The following is a 20,084-nucleotide window of genomic DNA, read 5'->3' as shown; positions in this document are numbered from 1 at the left end:
GTGAAAATAATGTTTAGTGTTCAAACGATCTAGGAGATGGAGGGAAACAGAAGATAAATCGTCAATAATTAATCTTCATTGCACAGCAGCCTTGAAAACCAAGTGAGATTGTGACTGAAGGAATTTAATTTTGGTGTGAGGGGGACAGTGCTGCAGAGGGGAAGAAGCAGGAGGGCTTAACTTACTTTGTTTGCATATTAAAATAATTAAACCTATTGCTGATTTAAGGAAGCAGGTTGGCTGGTGTTACAGAGTTAATATTTCTTTGCAGTTCATCATTAATAAGAGCTATACTTGACATGAGCTTTACATGTACTGGGAAAGAAAAAAAATGTAGGAAAAAATGTAGTTCCACTTCTGCATCTTTACAAGGCTGTAGGATGGGGCTGAGTACCAAAGCCTCAAGCTAAAAGGTTACATTCCACTTCTGTGTGGGTGTGGAAGGAGTTCAGCTGCCAAGGAAAGCATCTAGGACTTAGTAGTGGTGGTTAACAGGGGATCGCTGGTGGAACAGAGATGGTGCCAGTTAGGTTCATGCACTCAAGATTGTTTTGCAATCAAGTCATTGCCTGAGCCTTCTGACTTAGGAGATTTTGGCTGGACTTTCAGGAAAAAAAAAAAAAATCAGAAGCCAAGAACATCCATATTGACCCACAAAGCCCCAGGAAGTCTTTGCTTAAAGACACAGGCAACTGGAAGCATGCCAGCTAATGAAGTGAAGACCGTGTGCAATGGAAACAGGGAGCCTACTGTGTTTGTGCTCCCATCCAGCAGTCCTGTTCCCAGCTGCAAGAGGGTTTCTGACAAGTCCTGCCTGCTTCACAGACTAATGAAAGAAGTTTGCCTTATAATAAATACCTCCTTCTTTATGATGTTTGGACATCTACAATTTTTCTACATAAGGAAGAAGACAGAAGCTTGTAATATGGCCCATGGGAAAGGCCACTGAAAGTGCCACAATTACTAGCAAATTTTTTTATGTTTTACCTCATTTAAAGAAGAAATTTAAAAATAAATAATACAGTGTTTTTCCATACAAAGGAACTGTGATGAAACTAATAATTAAAAGTCAATCCAGTTGCTCACAGTAATTACCCAGATAACTTCTTGTCAGTGCAAATGCAAAGTCCAAGGTCTCTGGAAACATCTTAGTATGTACTATTGCTTTCAGCCAGAAAGATCGAGTCCCTACCCCACTCTGTATATATTTTTAACACAACTCTTAAATTCAGGAGCTGAAAGGAATGGGTTGTTTTTCTTTTATCAGTCAGCATGGTAAAGTTAGTTTTTCATTCTTGTGTTTGTTTGCCTACATTTCAGTTTTTGTAGTTTAAGCAGAATTTTATTTTTTGATTAATGGAATCAATGCAGCATATTTATGTACAGCAACTCCTTCATGATGGATATTCTTTAAGGAACTTACTAAAGTGGTGACTGTTGTAGTGCCTCTGTCAGATTTCTTTGCCACTGGTTTTGTGTTGCTGTTGTTGAGCAGGAAAAAAAAATAAAATAAGGCAGTGGTTTGGATGTTGAAGCCTTCAGACAACAGCAGATGAAAGACACACAAGATGGTCAAAGCGGGAGCCAAGGGCAGAGGCCAAGAGAAAAACCTCCAAGAGCAACTGAAGTGAGAACACAGTAAAACCTTAAATAAATCACTGAAGGCTTGGTACCTGAATGGGCCTCTGAACTGCAATTTTAAAAACGTAACACTTTAAACAGAGTTGTATCAATCAGTGTCCCTTTGTGATATGATTGCATTGTCAAAATAAATGAAATGTTCATAGCCTCCATGTTGTAAAGGAAAATTCAAGCAACTGCCTGTGAAAACAAATTGCAGTGCAATGAGATAGAACCTCTAAACTCAGTACTCCCTCTCATTAAGATTAATTGGTTGCCATCAAAAACATCAGAACAGTGTGCATAGACTCACTTAGGTCTCTAGGGCATGTGAGAAGATTAATGGCCTATATTAAATGTAATAATTTTCATTGACTGAGTAAGAAAGAATGTTCTTTGCTTTATCAGAACTGTGAGCCACTTTGTTCTTTATATGATCTCTCTCCATGGACTCTTAGACAGTGTCTTGCATCTGTCCTGTTCCACCTCCACTCAGGAAATGATGTCTCACTCCTGTCTCTTTTCTAGCATGTAGTTGTAGCACATAGTTCTGATATTGCAATCAGCAGCTAGATCTCATTTTCCCAATACTGTTTTTAAAATCTATCCAGTAATGTGCTTTTGGACTATCAAAGGTAGAGGCTATGGCGTACTGATGAGAACATGGTGAATTTCTTTGTATCTTTCTGAAAAGTTGTAATGGCTATAAGATCAGTACATCCAAATATTTCTTATTCTTCCTGTCTTTTGCCAGGTTTATTTTGTATAAAACTACTGTATTGAAACCCGTTCATGTAGATATTTAGTTAAGTGTAGGGAAATTATAAATATTGAAACATTTCTAATTGACATTGATTAGAAAAATAGTAAATAGCTTTAGCTCTTATGGAACTGCATAACAGAGGTGTGTTCTTCCCTCATCTGTAGAAATAAATGTTGACCATCAAATGGAAACGCTATGAAATCTTGGCTAAAGTTTGTCTTCCATGTCTCCTGAAAACTCAGGATTCAGTACAACTAACTTAAATCTCCCTTATCTACTTTTGAGACGTGACTCAGAAAATGCTTCAGGCAGATGTTTCAAGTTATGTTCTGAGTCCTACTTTTTGTTTTGGTTTTGATAACTTGATTTCCTATTTTGTAATCAGAATGTTACCCTCTGTTTTGCTAGACTAAACTTGTTTGCTTTTTTGAATTTGTCTAGCATTAATGACTACCTCACACAACTGTGCCAAAAATCAAACATACTGTCTTTTCCCCCAAATGGCAGTATTCTCTGTAGTGTAAGAAAGAATTTAAAATTCAGAAGTTCAGGACGTTAATTTGGGGGAGTTCAGACCTTCCTGCAGAGGTTGATTTGATAGCTTATATAAACAAGGAATGAACAGGAGAGAGAAATACCAGTTGGTAAGCCTGTTCTCTGACAAGGACCAGCCAGGACACAATCCCTCTGATGACCACTTCATGTATTTCATACAGACTAGTTCCACTACACTGTGTAAGCCCCAAAGAGTGGGAGAAGAGATGTAGCTGTTTCTATTGTTGATTTCCAAACATTTTTCAGCAGATGATGTGATACTTTATCCTAATTCTAAGAATACTATTTCCTAATTCTGATTCTTCTTCCTACTTCCTAATTCAGAATTCCTAATTCTGATGTATGCAAGTGAGCTTCATCTATTTGATACTTCATAAAGGAGAATTGGTAGGAAGAGACTTGTTGGAAGGTCTGAAAGAGGAAGTGGTAATAGATGATGTATTGAGTGAACTAGCCCAGGAAATAAGCCTGTTCTTCCATGAAACTGTATGTACTCATGTACAAGTGTTTATACCCCCATATAGTATCTCTCCATGTAATGTTTATTAATGACACCTCAAGGCAAGATTAAACAGGAGTATCCTGGTGAGTGGTAAGGAGGATGGTTAGGGAGGGTTGTTTGCATTTTCTGTCTCTTCCTTTATCTCTTATTATTAAGGTTTTTTGCTTGTCCTCTAATTTCAAACTTATCCTGTAATTTAAATGCATGTCACGTGGATAAAACCTGTTGTAGGTAGGAAGCAAACAACACACTGTTCATTGCCTGCAGTTGTACATTCAGTGATGTCCTTCATATCAGTCCAGGCACCCAGTTTCATTTTTCTTCATTGGGCTGAATGTGTATTTTCAGAATTAAAGATAGTCTGCAGGAATGCAAGTCTCTGCTGTGTACTGGGGCTGTGGGAGGGATATCTCTGTGGAGGGAACCAATGTAGACAAGACTGCAATGACTTTCAAAGAAGAGAGGAAGCACATGAGTGACTGAGATATAGCCAGATGCAATTAATCTTAATATTTTTTTCTTTTTCCAAGACCCAACCCATCTATAAACAGAGATGACTGACAAGAATCTATCTACATTTATAGGAAATTATTCCTAACGTCCTGGACAGGATTTTGTATTGTTTCCTGCAGGCAAAGTTGGTACTAAATACAACATCCCAGTGTGGAAGAAAAGCTCACTGGCTACAGATTGAAATCCTCAAAATGGCAACTTTTCTTTTTCTATGTTGTATTTCTGTATCTGTATTTACAATAGAAAAAGAACTCTCACGGTATCCTGTAGTTTCCCTAAGTATGTAGTAACAAGGTTAGCTGTACTTTTTTATATTCATTACTGCTGATAATGCAAGTTTCCTGTGCATTTCTCTTAATAGATATAACTCATAGGATTAAAAGGGAGCACTCTTGGAGGTTGTAATGCAGGACTTAGGGGAGCCCTACACCTTTCTAGCATAGTAGGAAGAGGTGCAGCTGGACACTGTATGAAGTGACACGGCATGTTGTGCATAGGCAACAGGATGCTGGTGGTCGTGTTTGGTTTGAATATTAACTTGTGGGGCTCCTTTGAATTTACAAAGACAGTAGTGTCACTCTGAAAATAAACACTCTGAAAATAAAACACTACAGTAGGCAGCTTGGGATTGATCCCTCTTTGCTGGATTCCTCTTTGGATGTCTGTGAATATCCTTATGAAGGCTTACGTTGTTTGTCCATTTCCATTAATACCAATTGCCACCGCCCTCGCTTTGCCAGCAACACAACTCCTGATGTGCAGAAGTAGCATTCACGGGGATCCAAAGGGTGAAGTTAAGATTGCAGAAGCATATAGGATTTGTCTGCAAAAGAAGAAAGCTTGTCATCGCAGCTTGTCAGTATAGACTGTGGGGGATGCTTTATTCTTCTAATGCACATGCATTATTGCAATAACTTTGACTTGAGGTATTTCCTGTTGAAAAGTAAAAGATCTATGAAGCTGATTTCATGAAAGTATGGTTAAATTGTGTGCTGTTAGGATCTGCATACAAGCATAGCGGTAATATGCCGATGGAGATTCTTTTGCCTGAAACTTTCTACTGGAATTTACTGACTCACTGAATCATCATGAGTAATATCCTTAAAATTCTGCATGTTTATATGTTTCTCACCTAACTATTGCATATCTAGTAACAGTCAGCTTGTGAGCAGCTTTTGTCAATGGGAATATATGACAAAAGTAAGAGTGAATTTACTTATAGTGGGTGGTTGAGAAATGTACATGCACTGTTGCTTGAGAAAGGATTAATTCAGGCATGCCAAGATGCGTAAGGTTTGAAGTCTAGAAGACACAAGAAGACTCTAAATAGTACGAGGGCATGGATTAGTCATGTGGTTGGTAAATAACAGTTGTTGTCAGTAAAACCTAGGGAACATACATAGCAATGCTCTGATGAACTGGGTATCTCACTTTAGGGCTGTATGTATTAGTAAAAGAAATTCCACTTGAAATATATCTAGATCCAGTCTCACTGCTGTTTCTCCAGGATGATGACAGGCAGAGGGCACAGATACACAGTGCCACATGGCACTGAGGCAGCAATGACATCTGAGAGAGGACACAGCGCTACAAGCAAATGCAGACTGTGCACTGTTCAGTGACAATCTGTCTTGACCTGGTTGCTCAGACCTGACAGGTTGTAACCAGTGTTAAACAGCAAAATCTGGTTTAATTTTTCCATTTGCTCAGTCTAGCAGTAGACTGGTAAAGTTTTGTCTCATGAAGCCATGATCTCTACAGTAAACTGTATAATTATTCTAATACTTGGTTGTATTCTGAATTAACGATATGGCACATCTTTGTGCTTGGAAAATCCTAATACATCTTATAGTTGGAACTTGCTTCAAGTGAACTGTGAGCTGCAAAGGGAAAAGATGGTCAAAACCCTCCTGGGATGTTATGTGCAGATGTAATGGGCCAGCACTCAATCTGAGCATGTCATTTGAGAACATTCAATATCATAAAAATGGAGCTTGGCTCTCCTTTTGTGTTATTAAAGCTTGGACATTATCAACATGAATGCACCTGCTGCACTGTTGGCAGAGTTAGCCTTATGGCTACACCTCTCACTAACTGAGCAGGTTGCAGATTGTATTCTAATGTTCTCCTGGCAGCTGTGAAACAACCTCCATTCTGAATTTTCTGATACTTAACCGTATTAATACTGACATCCAGTTTAAGTTTCTGCCTAGCTTTAAGCACAGATCCACTTGTTGTTTTCTAATGCTGTGATGTTCATTGTTTTGAAATTCAACAACGCTTCATGAGAGAAGTGGAATGCTGTAATATTTTTTATTTAAAAAGATACATAGTAATGAAGGATGAGTGAGAACAGGCAGATGTAATAGCCCATTGTATCTCAGCTCAGCCCAAAGTCTATAAATCTTGTTTTTATCCGACTGAAAGAGGATTTTTTTTTTTTGAATGTCTGGGATTTGTTTCTTCTTGCCCAGCCAACAGATGACAAGCAGCTCTCGGAATTTCTCCATGCAGCAATAGAAACTCTGTCACCAAGTTTTTGTCTGTTTATCTTGAAAAAGAATCCAAATCTCACCGTGGAAAAGTAATCTGGTAGTGCATGTTTTGTCCATTTCAAGTTAGACTCTAATAATAATTGAATGCAAAGGTGGGAAGATAAGCCAAGTGGAAGGAAATAAAAAAAGCAAAAGTACATGGCAGAAAACCTGCTGCACTCCTCTGTGTTTAAAACAGGTCATTGGAGTGGCAGTGAGTCTTCTCCCTGGTGTGTGATAGTTGATTACAAAGTCACAATTATTAGCATGGTATTAGAATAGTAACTTGCTCAATCTCTAATAGCAGCTGTCTGTAGGAAGAGAAGAGTCATCCATTCAGGAAAAGGAAACTTTATTTGTAATTGTTCTTCTGTATAACTGTTGGTAGCTATTAACGTCAGCATCCTCAGGGTCTAATGGTTCTCTAAAAGAAGCTCAGTGCAATGACTAAAATGGAATTGCAGCTGGGAAGAGTATGTGGCAAGGCAGTGAGGGCTGCCAAACACAATGTAATCTCATTAGCATGACAGCTTCCACATATCTGCACTGCATTCCTAACAAAACCCTTCAAAACAAATTTTAGCCCTTATTATAAATCAGAAGTAGAAATGTGGACAAATGAAATCTTCTCTTTTGCCTTACTGCTGAAAGTATCATCCCGGAAACTTAGTGGCTCATACTATTCAGGAGACTTCTATTTGGTAATGTGCCACTCTTTCCTTTTGATGCTGCATGATGTAAGGCTGAGCTATGTAAATTTTCAAGACATATAAAATCTTAAAGACAAGCACGAAGGCCTGTAAAATGCACTTTGATACTGTTAAAATTTTGAAACCGCCTGCAAATAATGCTATCCTTTCCTCTCGTTTCCCTTCCCAGTTCTGAACTGCAAGACAGCCAAGAAAGCATTCCCAAGAGCTCTCCACAAAGTCTGAATCATTTGCAAACTTGTTTTAACTTCTTTCACAGATTTAAAATAACTTCTGAGACTCTGCATGTGCCAAAGGATACATTGCAATGGTTCATATGATGTGTTTGAGAAGAACACAGCACACACACACAAAACAGGCTGATCCTTTTTTGATCTTGCATGTACATCCTACGTATTTGCAGGAGGAGTGAGAAAGCAGTACTCTGGTGGTTTTATGTGAAAAACAGCATTAGAGGACTTGTATTTATCCCTGTAAGAAGCTAAATACTAAGAAATCTATAAACAGAAAATTGGGAGCTTATTATACACAGGATACTAATTAGACACTTACTGCTGGTTTAAGGTTAAGTTTTCACTCTGAGGGGAATTTGATTCCAGAAGGCTTCTGTAAGTGTAGAGAGGAATTAGATCTGCTAAGCACTCAAATTCTAACAGCCAGCTTCCAGTTTTACCTTTACAGTGATCAGTTAAAAACTGTCTCAACTATGGTGTCTCTAAAACAAGAACTGTCACTTAACCTTCTGGGGCAACAGATAGTTTTTACCATGCTTTACTGGACTGAGGGGCAGCTCCAAATGCTGACATGCCATAGAGTTTTCCAGCTATATAAACTTCAGTTTTGACAGAATCTATGAGAAAATGAGGATCAAGGGTCTGGTTTAGTATCGTATAGAATGAATCACGTCTGGGAGGACTGACATGTATTTGCATGCCACTCCCAATCTGCCAGTTTAATGTCTAAATACAGCATGTGTGTATTTGTATAGTTTTAATAGAAAATGCTACTTGTCATGCTTATGAAGAGATCTCATACCTTTGATTTTCCTGCTCTCATCTGTGTAAAGAAGAGGGTGTGAGCTTGTTCCGTTTTGTGCCACTTCCTTGAAAAACTGTGTATTCGTGTGACCTTGCTGAAGGGGAGGAGGTCAGACTCACAAATTTGGCTCCTGTCTGTCTTTTTTTCCCCACCCCAAAAAAACTTCGCAAATAAATAAGCCATTTCATGTCTCCTACTAAACCTGACTTTACTCCTGATAATTCTGGAAGATAAAAGAAACTAATTGTACGTAGACTACTCTCTGTGGGTTGGTTTTCTTTAGGAAGACTGCAGAATGATCCCATTTTGTACTCATTCACTTTGAGTGATGGTATTTCTATAAGCAATCTGCCTTGTATGGTGAACGTTCAGCATCATCGAAGGGAGCTATAAAAACTTTCCTCTGTGTTTAGTACCTGGTCCTCCTCTACATCTGAATGTAGCAGCACTCTAATGAGAACCAAAGTCCACTGTTTGTTATTTGCAGCATTAGCAACACCAAGAATGTGGAAACTGTGGAGTGTGGATCAAGGGAGAGCCCAGCAAATGCACAGAGAACCTGCCTGGACCCAGTTCTGCTCCTTTCCTCTGTGTTCAGCAGTGGTGCAGCCTCTTAAGCATCTCAAAGACCAGGGAAACGTGGTGTGAGGCAGCAAACTGAGGCTGAGGTTATGGATGTAGCTGATTCAGCATAACTAAATAATGAGCAATAAGCCCAACTGGACTCAGGTGAACCCCCTGTGCTGGTATGCCTTTGTGAATGGTGCTGATCAACAAGGGCTGACTGTTTTATTAACTAGGGCTTGATGCAGCCTTACCAGGAATGCCCTTTCTCTGGGAGCATGATAGATGTTCTGTTGTACTCTTTACGTTTTCAGAACTGAAATAACATAAAGGAGATGTACGAAGAATCCATGAGATGCATATGTTATCCACTTTTCTTAAGCCTGTGAGAATAGATAAGGGCTTTTCTAAACTATCAATGGATTTTTTTGCCAGATGCTTTCCAGATGAGTACAGTGAGGATGGAGAAAGGAGGACTTTTGGCTCAATGCGATCCCTTTGATTCCTTTCATATTTCTTTCAAAACAAGCTTTTGATTTTTGAGGAACAGGAAAAAAAGATTGGCAAGTGGAAGGCTTTTGAGGGGGAACATTAGTTTTAAGTAATATTTTGAAGAAACGCTGGCATTCTTAATCCTAGAAAGATGGAGAAAATTCCTCAAGGCTTTTCCAAATTCTTAGAAAGATTTCATTTTTTCAGTAAATGGGTGTTAGTTTGCTAACGTTGAGGAATGTTCTGTATGTGAGAAGTCTGAAAATAATAAAATTGGCATTTTAATTACTTGCAACATTTTTTTTCCCCACGGCCAGTATGTAAGAAGCCACTTGTTCAGTGCACTCAGCAAAGCAAAAATGGAAACAAGCTACTACTTTGTTTTGTGTTTACACCCTGACATTTCTAAACAGGAGAAGAATGTAGAACACTTGTGGAAGAGATGGTTTTTTCTTAAATTTGCAAGAAATAACAAATGAGAAGTTTGATTATGATGAATTTGATTTGGTAATCATACATTATAGTAGAAACAGTCTGAGCAAATAAATATCTCCAGAGAGCTGGGCATTGTACCTAGTATAATCCCATAAACTCCAAAATATTTTCCTGAAGAAAGAAATGTCACAAACATTTCAGTACCATTTGCCATTTGGACTACTGGTGGACTATATTAGGTAAATCATAAAGAGTCCAATGAACAAAGAAGCAACTAGATAAAAAAACTGACTTTTCTTACCTGAGCTGTCATTGCTGGAAGGACAGTCCGCTTTATTTAAAAAAACAAAACAAAACAAAAAAATCCACTGGTAATAGAATGACACTTCATCACAAATAATGTGTGCCCACAGCTACAGTCCTTGAGCCTACTGCATCCAGGATCAGTGCCCAGCACTGAGGAAGGCAGTCTTCTGTAAGTCGTGACTCGATGGTTGATGACCACCATCTACAAAAGTCTGTGAGTGGTTCCCACTGATCTGTCAGCATCATTTCTTTCTGCTTCTTCTCATAAAGGAAGGCTATTGATTTCTTTTCTTTACAAACTGAACTTTGTACTGAGTATGTTACCTAGATCTCCAGCTTCAACACACCTATGGAGGTACTTTAAAATTAGCTGTCATCTGGAGCTGTGTACTTAACATCATTTGCAGCATGGTTGTTTTGCTGTGAGGAAGCAGACAAAAACCATTTGAATGAAAAACCATTCAAATTCTGGCTCCCCTTGAATGCACTTTTTATGAGTATTTCTAAAGCACAGACTCTGCAGTGGCTTGGGAAAGAACTGTAAAACATCTCAGCACAGTGAGTCCTGGGGTAAGTCCATGAACTGCTATTTGTTATAGAGAAAGCAAGCAAGAGAGCGAACAGCACGTACAGTTTTCCAGTGTATGCTTAGCATAGCTATATACCACAGCCTGAATTGCAGGTCTGGAACATCTCATTATCAGTGTCTAAGACTGAGAAATCTGTATATTTATTCTGCAGCTAGTGCTGTTCATTGCGATTCTTCATTACTGAGACAAGCTGAAAAATTAATGTCACAACTGGCTTAAGCTGCCATTGCTGAATTCATCAGGCAAGAAGGAAATGTATTCTGCAAGAAAGAATTTGGATGGTAACTATTACATTCTCCGCTTTCCTCATGCATATGATAAAATTATGCTGATTGGTGTAACTCCCTCTCAAAACATCTTTCCCACATCTTTTCCCACTGCATGTCCTTCATAGCTAGCAGTATACCAATTTTCTTCTCTCTTAAAGCCTTCTCAGTGCCTTCTTTGCTGCGAGTGGCAGCCACTGCTTGCTTTGCCAAGGCCACGTGCCAGAGAGCAGCCAAGCCAATCAGCGTGTAGCTGTGAGTGCTAGTGATGGAGAAGAAGTGTGTTTCTCTTGGGTAGTGAAGCAGTTTGATTCACAACTCCAAACAGATTAGCCCACTGTTAATAGAGTAGGTCCCAGCCTTGGTACGTGTGATAAAATGAACTTGCAGGAAGATGACTCTGAAAAGCTTTGGATGGGCAATTAAGATTTTGAGTCTGCTTCAGTATCAGTAAGAGAACAGTAGTTTTTAAAAGCAACTGCTGTCCACTGGAATGCTAAAATGGTTGGACACCTGCTGTCCCTGCTTTAAAATAAAATAAGTTGTCCTCTCAGGAGAAGAGATCAGGTGATGCTATGCCTTCTCCGTGTTGTAAATCTATATCATTTTATTATCTTCCCAGTTGTGTTCATTTGTGTAGCTGTTCCTATTTTGGAAGCTTGTTCCAAAACCATGCATATTGTTCAGCTCAAAATAATCAGCCTGTTGTTGTCTCATCAGTTGTTCTCCCTTCCCCTCATCTGTGCCTCAAATATTCCAGTCAGAGGGAGAGCCGTGCCTCTGCTTTTCTCGAGGTACCCAACACCCTTGCCTCCAGGCTCAGTGCCATGTGCCAGGACACTCTGCTAGACTGTGACAGGCCTAGTTACCACAAAGTGTTGGCCCTGAGTATATAAATCTGTCTGGCTGCATAAACTCAGTTGTGCTTTAATACCCAGAAAAGTTCTCCTCTTCTAAGAATATGAAAGATAAATCGACATTAATGTGCTGGAGCTATCTGCAAGTACTAAATCATAGTGCTTAAATGTTTATGTATAGAAATTCTGCATTTCTCCAGTACACAGCTATGATTTAGCTGCCCCTGGGGGAAACAGGTAGTAGTTCTTTTACATAAGTGCTTTCAGCTGGGGCACAAAAATAATGGATCATCTGGGGCTATCTGCTTGGCAAGTCTGTCAGCTTTACTGCACAAACTGCAGACATTTCTCACCACCACTACTGATCTGTTTAGCAGCAAAGCCTTGCACATCACTTGCAGGTTAACAAACTAGCCAAGCTAGACCATATTATTCCAAGTTTCTCCTTGTACAGAGTTGTGATTTCAGTAAAAGGGCACAAATATAGAAATTGGTATTTTATTGGGCAAATCCCTTTAGGCCCAGTACAGTACAACTAATTCATCACTAAGTAACTTATACAGATGATTTTTTCCTCTTCTCCTGTACATTTAAAGAACAAGCACAGCTTTGAAGTTCTAGAATAGAGAACATATTTGCGATGCATGATAAGGGACATGCGTTAGTAATTAGTCATTACACTCTCTTTGTTTTGAGCATGGGTTGTAATTGCTATAGCACCACAGAGCCCATGTAGCTTGAGTGAGACTTTCCAGTTATGAAATTCATCTGGAGAGCTGATTGTATTGAGGGACTCACCCTCTTCATAGGAGGCTGAACATTGCAAACAGTGTTTGGGACCCCAGCATCCCCTGAGCCCATAAGATAGTTGCTTTCCTGCACAAAATGGAAGCACAGCAGTGCCCTTTCTGCATGTATCAGAAGGCTGCAGGGATAGACCTGGCAAGGGCTGTGCTCTTTTCTTACATGAGAAAGGTGAAGCGAGGACACTGAGCACGCAGAGTAGAGTATCAGCAGAAAGAACAGAGCTCATGTGCTGCAGCTCCCAAGGAGAGGGGCAGGCCGTGGGACAGGGAGCAGCTGTGGTGAAGACTGGATCTTGCTAGTGGCAGGTTAGAACAAGCAGCTGCAATTTCAGCAACCAGTTTAACCAAACTAAACTGAAACAGTAAGAGCACAAGCCCAGTTCTGCAACAGCTACATGCATAACTGATTTTTCTTGGTGGCTCCTTGCTGAATGGTTCGATCACACATGTACTCCTGCTACAGAAGGATGAAGAAAAGCTCTGTGTTGAAGTTGGTGCAGATCAGATGTATTACAAAAGTTCCTGAGCCCATGTCTCCAGACTCTGGGAACTCCTTCATGGAGCTATTGGCAGTACTGAAGCAAAAACTGCTGTGTTCTCCCACGTGAGGTTTTTCAGGTTTCTCTTCACCAGCCACTTGTGCCTCTAAGTAATTCTGCAGTGTTGGTGGCAGTGGGCTTTGGCATAGCTGATTGTAAAAGCTGTGATATCAAATGGGAAAACTGTCAGCCACTGCAGACCCCTGAAGTGCACTGAATAGTATTTGTGATGCTAAGCAGTGTTACTGCTGATGGGCCACTGAAAGCAAGGGCCCTGCTGTTCTGCTTAGCCATATGGATAAATGGCTTTTACAAGCAACCAACAGCAGTACAAACCAAGATGATGATTTGATTTGTGTATGTAAATGCTTTTAGCCTGTTGGCCAGCATTCCTGCAATCTAGTAAAATGTGTGTCACGTCTGTGGGCAGTTGGCTCTGAATTCCACCTCCTGGGGTTGGCCAACCATCTGCTGTTCAGCCATCCTCTGACCTGCCCTGGGGCTGCTGCCTCTGTGCTCTGCAGTGTGGGATGACTACGGAGCCCTCCAACTGGCCTGGCTTGTCTGTGGGGTGGGCTTGGGAATAGACCCTGGGGCTAGTGGGGGAAAGCAGTAACACTAATGCCACTTTAGGGTTAGGACCACCAGGGGCTAGAGAAGACTGATGCTGGAATGGCCAAGAGGATTTAGATCACAACAAAAGCATCCAACAAAATGGCAACTAATGGAGAGAACACACCAACCATGGCAGCACAGAGCTCAGTTTTGGCTGTAAAACACATGCAAAACCCCTGGTTTAACACTTAATGAGCTCATTGCACAGGTTGAAGGCACAGCAGCCCCACAGTGCAGTGGTGCCATGGGCCACCTGCACAGGGCTGCGCTGAGCGGTGCAGGAGTGCAGTGTGCTCAGATCCCAGTGCCTCTCTGAAGGGAGAGCAAACAAACGCAGCTGATGCAAATGAAACTCCTGAGCCCATTTTCATGTTCACCTCATTTTCCTGTATGGCGTGTTTGTAAATGCTGCTAGTTAAATGCAGGCAGGAACATCAGAGTCAAGTACACACTTCTGGCACAGAGTCAGGCCCTGGGAGAGCCAGGGCTGAGGCCGTTACAGGTGGAGCTCTCTGAGATAGCTGCAAGTGCAAGTTTCACAGACTTCTCTCAGAACATTGCCTGCAGGGCACAGATGTGATACCGGGGGATGAATGCACTCCTCTCTCTGTTGCATGTTTGTAACAGAATAGCTGGGTTTGTTTCTGATGCTTCTTCCTCCCAAGCCACAAGCAGCATTTTGGAGGAGCTGGTGCAGGATGATGACTGTCATGTATTCAGTGGGCAGTGTACAGGATGGCTCCTGTGGCTGTGGGGCTGCTCAGCACATGCATCTGTGCCCCTGGAGCTCCCTGCCTGCTGTGCCAGCTCTCCTGGCTGGGAAATCTGTGGCCCAGAAGGACCTGCAGGCCCAGGGACCCACTGCCACTCACTGTATCAGCACCTTCCTGACCATGCTTTGCTCTGTGCCCTCTGACCTACAGAATATTTTCATCACTTTCTTTTGTTTGTATATATCCTCATTTTCTTGTGATGTATTTTCTTATGAATGTTTGTTTCACAACATTAAGAAATTTCCCACCAGAAGACAACCTCTGCCTTGTTTATTTAGGCATATTTCCTTTCATTTTTTTCACTTTAAAAATTCCACTCAATATTAGTTGCTTTGGAGATAGTAATAAACTATTAAATGTCTTCATACAAACAAACAAATAAACAACACTGGTCAGGGCTCTCACTTGTATAGTGTAGGTTGGCGTTAGATAAAATACTCTGGGGTCTTTTACATAAACCTGAATGCCTTGGCACTGTCAACCTATGAAAGGCTGCCTTTGTGTTTATAAATCCTCAGAGAAAATCCAAACAAAAGTTCAAGCTACTGTGTTGTCTCCTCTTATTTGTCTAATAGGGATACAAGAATGTTATCTCTGTTTTTAAAAATAAAAAAAATGTAAGAGATCAAAGGACATCATAGGAAGAGTGGGTAAACATTTATGAAATTCAGTTGAAAAATAACAAGAGCTATAACGTCCAAATAGTTAGGAGGGTCTTTCCTAAGACAAACAGTATTCAGACACGTCTGACTTGTGTCTTATTCTCCTGAGCAAGTTTTAATAGAAGGTTTGTTTTACAGCATAGATGTCAGCAGGCCTGGGGCCAAAGAACAGATCTGAACTGGTAATGCACATAATAAGGAGGCAGCGGTTCTTTTATGAGTTAAGGAAGAACAGCAAGCATGTTCTTACATGCTGTAGGATCATAATTCAGTGACAAAAAATTTCTACCAATCCTTAACACTTCAAAGTGGAAGAAAGATTTGCTGTTTTGCACTGTCTGTAGATTTAAATTCTTTATTGCACAGTAAAGCATTATTTATTTCTTTGTCATTTAGTTATTTATCTCCTTGTTGGAATTGGTTCTGCCTTTACTGTAAGAATTGAAACTCTTGGTTTAAAAAAGAAGCCCCTACTCTCCTTGGCATGTATTTCCCTCAATTAAAAAACAAGGAATTTGAGCCAAGTAATGCAGATATAAACTGAAAATTTCACAGTAATCTGTACATTACTACTTTGCATACTGCTTTGTTGTAGAAATTCAGATCCAGAGCCATCTGTTTTTGTTATGTTTACCAGTGGAGTGTCTGTCTTTACTGTATTACTACCCTCATGTTCTGATTAACCTCTTTTATAGAAGCTGGTGACTTTTGGACTGTCTCTCACAATGATGGCGAGAAATGATCCAAAACCATAGAGTGTAGTAACAGTCATGTATCACAGCTGCTTGGGGATTACAGTCTCAATCATCTAACAGATTGTTTTTAATCAGGATTGAAGGAGACAGAAATGCCAAACCTCATCTCTGCTGAACATAATTTAGATACGTGCCATAATGCCATATTTAGTAGAGTGGGTTCAGGTGAAAATACAGGAATTACAGGAAATGTGAGGAAAAAAAAACCTTTACAGTGCATGAAGGTTATCAACTCTGGAACAGGCTGCCCAGGGGGTTGTAGAGTCTCCATCCTTAGGAGTATTCAGAACCTGCCTGGACATAGCCTTGCCAACAGCTCCAAGCTGACTGCTTTGTGCAGGGATGGCTGGATTAGACCTTCAGGTGTTCCTTCCAACGTCAACTATTCTGTGGTTCTGTGAAGTCAGTGTTTGCTGGACCGGCTGCAGGTCCAAACATTCAAAGACTGAAGGTTTGACTCCAGCTTTGCATCTTGAGATTCAACATTACAGAGGTGTAAGTCAGAGCAGAACCCTACCTGAGACAGTAATTACTTACCAAACTATTGGCATGTAATGTTCATTTGATTTGGATATTCATATTACATCAGTGGGCTCACGTGTGCTGTAAGTAAACGTAGAATTGGACATTCTTGGACTCTTGGTAAAATTCGGAAATACCAAATGTACTGTCAGGAAGTGGGGAAAAAATCAAATGTTGTGAAGGGCCTCCGACTCTGTCCTCCTTTATAAAATGAAAATATAATAATACTATAAAAAATGAAATTCTATGTAACTTCCAAAATTGGCACTTTTTTTTAATCTCCATGGTTAATACTTGTTGTCTCCTTAACACACCTTAACATCCTGTGCAGATTTCCTGCATGCCAGATCTTACCTGGCTTGGTGGTTCTACTGGGATGACTTGTCTTACAAGAACCATCGCATGCATTGACTGGAAATGGACACCACCTGTAAAGTCTGTAAGGCACATTTTACTTCCTTGGCGTGATTTAATAAAGTAAAATAGGAGAAATAAACTATTGGTAGATTTGGGTAAAATGAGCTATCTTCACTGCAATCAGTAACTATGCGGGACTGAAATGGCGTTATCATTACTGAAGATACTTAGATCCATTGTTTTCTTGCTCTGTTTGGATGTTGAGTCCATAAACTTTTATGAGCTATAGCTTAGATAATGTTAGGAAATAGCTTGTCTGGAACTAAAATTATCTCATTGTCTGAAGCAGGCAGGGACAGGTTTTGGTCTTCTCTGCGTTACTCTATTTGCTATAAAACAGATCTTATCTTTCAAGTTCTATGGATCTGCTTATTAGATGTGTGAGTTAATTAAGGATCCAGTTCATAAGAAGAGATCCATGAAAGAAAAAGAAAAAAAACGCCTGAAAGGATATTTATGTTCTGCTTTTGTTAGGGTTTTCTGAAGAGATTCTCAGGTTTATCTAGGTATCTTTATGCTTGTTAGAAATTTGTTTCCTTTGATGTATTCCCATCACAAATGATATTAACTGTGTTTTCAAGGCTGTGTAAATTCATTTACACAGTAACTCAGTGGCAAAACAAGACTATAATCCAGCCTTTCTGCCTTATCTATCAGCTCAGCCTTCCAAGAACCAAATACTAACTTATCTCCATCCTCTAAAATTTAGTAAACAAATTGTAGCCTTTTCCAATTTATATAGGTTTATAACCTAAGCAAGTTTCCCCCTTTTCTTATACAGCCTAAAGAAAACTGTGTAGTTTTACAAAGAGGCTGAATATTATCAGCAAACACAAATGTGCTGCATATGTGGGTACTACTAATGAAAGACAGGAGCATTTTCTTTGCTAAGGCTTTTCCACTAGGTTAATATACTTTATATCTTCTGGTGGCTATAGTTAGGGAATACAATTATTTTCTATTCTGTTCTTATTTTGCAGTACCCAGTAAAAGTTCATTCTTACTGATGGTGGCTGAATCTCTGGGAGCTACTGTTTTCATGCAGAACTGCTCTCAGAGAACAGAACTATCTGTTGTAGATCCCTGGTTTTAGGCAGTCACTCCCAGTAGGAGTTCACACTGTGTTCAGACAAGTTCAGTGTTGTTTGCACTGACAATAAAGAGGGCACTCCACCCAAAAAGCAGAGCTGTGATCTTGCAGAGAACGTGGCTGAAGAAAGGCAGGGGGAGGAGCAGGAATTTGTGATATTCAGAGCCATTGCTCAACCCCAGCATCTCTATCCCTAAACCCCAAAATTTACAAATTCAGGACTTCGATTCAGACTGACTTCTCAGAGATGCTGTATGCTATCAGGGAAAGATTTTTTCTTTTTTCTTTTTCTGTATAAAACTTAAAAGAATTTGACTCTCCTAAAAGTGCTTTCCTTCTACTATATGTTTCTTAATTGAGTTTTTGGCATAAGAAGGGGAGAAACTATTTCTAGCTATTAGAGTAGTTGTGTGAACTGGGAAAGACTCCAATGTCTAGAAATTTATTTGATGCCTTCAAGAATGTTCAAATTTCCAAATAATTTTTAGTCCTCTCTGCATGGTTTGATAAATAGGGTGGGACCACTGTCAATATTTAACAACTCAGCGCTAATATTATTCTTCATACGCTGTAAAAATAGCATCTAAAATGCAAATCAAGGGCTTCGGTGGTAACAGAAGCAAGTGATAAAATTTCCCTTGCCTCCATACCAGAGGACACAGAGGGAGGAAAACGTTACCAGTGGTAACAGTCCTCCCTGCTGAGAAACAAAACATAGTGAGATTCCTCACTCTGCACTAGAAGGTTGTTGTCAAGTGTTTCAGAGTAAGAGGCAGTAAGATATGGCCATTAATTCCAACCAGATTGCCAACGAAGTCTTCAGTGAGTGCCCCCTACCTCCATTAGCCCTGGAAATGCTCTGCAGTGGTATCACTAACACAGACTATAAACACAAACTGTGTTTCTGGAACTTTACCTGCACCTGGGAAATTCTTCCCAAAGAGCTGGAGACATAATACTGGATGGAGCAGTCTGCACTGTTCATAGCCATGATGCAGGAATTATCTTAATTTAGAAAATGAAGAGCAGAGTAGTCAATGTGAGATGAGTTCAATGAGTACCAGAGGTACATCTACGTGTTACTCCCCAGTCACATCTTGCAAAATGTTTTCTTGTGATTTTGAATCTATAGAAACATACCATGTGTAAATGGCTTGACTCTAAACAGGCAACACTTTTTAACTGAAGGAGTAAAATGGAATGTGAAATGGCTCAGCCACAACCACCCTCAGTGAGTCACGGTTAACTTGCCAGGAAGTACAGCGCTGCACGGCTTGGTGTTCCCCAGCAATCTGACTTCCGTTGAGAGCTGGGTGAAGCCACCACCCCCACAAAACAAAAGAGAAGGAACAGAGCCAGTTTGTTCCGGCGACTTTCGAATCAAGCATTGTTTCAGATTTGGCTTTGGTTCAGTTAAAATGTGTTTTATGTGTTCCTAGAGCTGTTCTGTGAAGGGGATCCTTGTGGGACCAAGGCGGCAGGAAGCACCTCACTTGCTAGAATTATGCATTGTTGATTATACTGTATGTAAGGGCACATAAACCCAGCACAGAAACACAAATTACAGAAAAACGTCGTTCAATTTGTTCATAAGTCAGACTGCTTTAACATGGGTTAAAACTAGTGCTTCCTCAAATCCTTTACTGAGATTACTGCACTAGCAACGTTTCAGCCTTCGTCATACTTGACAAAGTGAATAAGAACAGTGGTACTGTCTGTGCTCAGGAAGTCCTTTGACATCTACTGATGGTACACATTTCTGTGTAGTTAAGACCTCTCAGTCTTACATTGGTCATGAATAGTTCATATAAATATACAAGATTTTCTTCTATGAACCAAGATTGCTCAACCTCCTCTAATTTCAAGCAAACACCAAATTTATGTCTGCTAGACAGAGAGTTGAAGGATGGGTAAGCATTTAAATGTGACTTTTTCAGACAAGGACTGAAACACAGGCATCACAATACCCCAGATAGTTAAATCCTGTATTGTACTTATTCTGTTGAAAAGTGCAGGATGTCAGTTTATAATTTTCCTTAGCAAGAAACTCACAAATCATGCAATATTTCTCTAGTCATTTTAGTGTAGTCTGATTTCGTTAGAATAGGTCTACTAGTTCTATTCCATGGAGAAGCTACAGCTGAGACTACGCAGTTGTTC

The 20,084-nt window shown here is 40.0% G+C and overlaps 1 protein-coding gene and 1 long non-coding RNA gene across 5 annotated transcripts in view; one reads left to right on the top strand and one right to left on the bottom strand.

Moving 5' to 3' along the window:
• NUBP1 (nucleotide binding protein 1) overlaps window positions 1–20,084 on the top strand; it is a 74,203-nt gene that overhangs the window by 26,976 nt on the left and 27,143 nt on the right. The window lies entirely within an intron of this gene.
• LOC124417200 lies at window positions 734–10,191 on the bottom strand. Its single transcript, XR_006931490.1, has 2 exons — window positions 10,028–10,191; window positions 734–4,776 (listed from the first exon to the last, which is right to left on the bottom strand). It is a non-coding gene; the product is annotated as an uncharacterized LOC124417200 (long non-coding RNA).

Source organism: Gallus gallus, chromosome 14, assembly GCF_016699485.2.
Source record: "Gallus gallus isolate bGalGal1 chromosome 14, bGalGal1.mat.broiler.GRCg7b, whole genome shotgun sequence".
Lineage (NCBI taxonomy): Eukaryota > Metazoa > Chordata > Aves > Galliformes > Phasianidae > Gallus > Gallus gallus.
The sequence above is the reverse complement of the archived record's forward strand: the minus strand, read 5'-3'. Positions and strand labels throughout refer to the sequence as shown.